This window comes from Hippocampus comes, unplaced genomic scaffold (genome assembly GCF_001891065.2).
Source record: "Hippocampus comes isolate QL1 unplaced genomic scaffold, H_comes_QL1_v1.1 scaffold203, whole genome shotgun sequence".
Lineage (NCBI taxonomy): Eukaryota > Metazoa > Chordata > Actinopteri > Syngnathiformes > Syngnathidae > Hippocampus > Hippocampus comes.
Genome location: NW_017805993.1, coordinates 373,711 through 375,747, shown reverse-complemented (window position 1 = coordinate 375,747; position 2,037 = coordinate 373,711).

Sequence of the window (2,037 nt, the reverse complement as noted above, 5' to 3'; positions counted from 1 at the left end):
ATGTGCTCGCACACACACACACACACACACACACACACACACACACACACACACACACACACACACACACACACACACACACACACTAGGAATCACATTCTATTACACTTCCACTACATTCCAAGGCTGCTTATGTGTTAGCTTGCTGAGCCGTGAACTACTTTGCTGTGCACAAGCAACCTCTGGTAATACGACGAGAGCCGAGCAAACACAGGGGAAAGAATTCTTGACAATCGCTCATGTCGAACGTACAAAAACACAGAAAGATTCACATTCAGCTCTGTGTGGGGGGTAATCACTAATTAGTGGTAAACTGAACTCACGCTGGATGCGACGAAAAAAAACCCAGCAACTACCCAACCAAATATAAACAAGTGGTGACAATCACAAGACTTTGGATGGAGTGGGAAGACATCTGTTTTTGAGACAAAAAAATACTGGTAGAGGGAGCAAAGATGGTATTATAGGCAATAGCGCACACACCTCAGTGTTAAGGAAATATTTTATGTCATGCCATTTTTGGTGGCATCACATTTCAAATGTTACCCCGACCTTGAACTCATCAGAGTTTAGAGGCTTGTTGAGGGTTTATCTTTTAAAAAAAAAAAAAAAAAAAAAAAGTAATGAGCATTGGTACTGGTATACTGTATTTCTTCACTGAAACAAGCCTGCCCTTGAAGAATGCAATGGCCACAGCGGCTCTGGTTGAATTGGATTGCAGAGAGTGTTCCATCTGCTGTGCTCCTCTTCTGTTTAAGTCCTGGCTTCCTGCATAGCCTTACTTTGTATGGAAGAGATTGGACATCTTTTTACGCACTGTTTCGAAATTACTGTGCGCTAACGCATGTAACACTGATTGCGCCAGATGTTAAAAGAATCATGTGACAAATGACTCAGTGTGCTAATCTATTTGGTAGATAGCTACGATATATGCTTGCTGACGGGGTGTTCTGGTAAACCTGCTAAAGTAGTGCCTACATATGCATATTGGAAGCTAGCATACAACTGGGAAACATTTAGTTTTTTTTCAGGTTAATAAGTGTTGTCTTTAATCAATATTTGTTTCAATACTTACTTTCTTTACTGTGATGGAAAACAGAATCCATTGCCCGATGCCAGCTTTGATGGCAAAAAAAGAAGGAGTAAGACAGAAGAGCTGCATTAAAATCGTAGATTGTATTTCTGGGGAATACATCTCTCGGGCATCAGCATCAGGCCTTTCTCTGTAGGGTCTTTATGTGCTCCAAGCACTTAAGTGGAATTGCTTCAGCTACTTCAGCTTCCTCCCACTTTCCAGCAACCTCCACGTTAGGTTAATTTAAGACTCGAAATGGTTCAAAGGTGTGAATAATTTATTAGCGACTCGTCCAGTGTGTAACCCATCTCTCATCCAATGTCAGATGAGCTTGACTCCAGTCCACCCACAACTCGAAGGAGCACAGAAAATGGATGGATGACTGGATGGATGGATGAATATTTCTGCGGCCTAAACTGAACAAAAAAAAAAAAATCAACACTTATCCAAAAGTTACCTCTGGGAAGAATATTATCTCAGGACAACTGAAAAACATTGACATTTTATTTCAAGTTGTGTTTCATTATTTTACTGCTGCAGCTAATGAAAACAAGATTACAGGTCATGTTTTATCCTCACATTCAATCATTCAAATATTCAAGAAACATGCAAGGATATAGCTAAGGATAAAATTATTGAATCATTGGGAATTCAATTTTGGGCAGCATGGTGGGTGACTGGTTCGCACATCCGCCTCACAGTGCAGAGGTGCAGGGTCTGACTCCGGCTTCGGCCTTCTGTGTGGAGTTTGCATGTTCTCCCCTCTGCCTGCGTAGGTTTTCTCCAGGTACTCCAATTTTCTACCACATTCCAAAAACATGCATGGCAGGCTGATTGAACACTCTAAATTGTCTCTCTTGGTGTGATTGTGAGTGTGAATGGTTGTTTGTCTATGTGTGACCTGAGATTGGCTGGCAAACGGTTCAGAGTGTCCCCCACCTACTGCCCGAAGACAGCTGAGA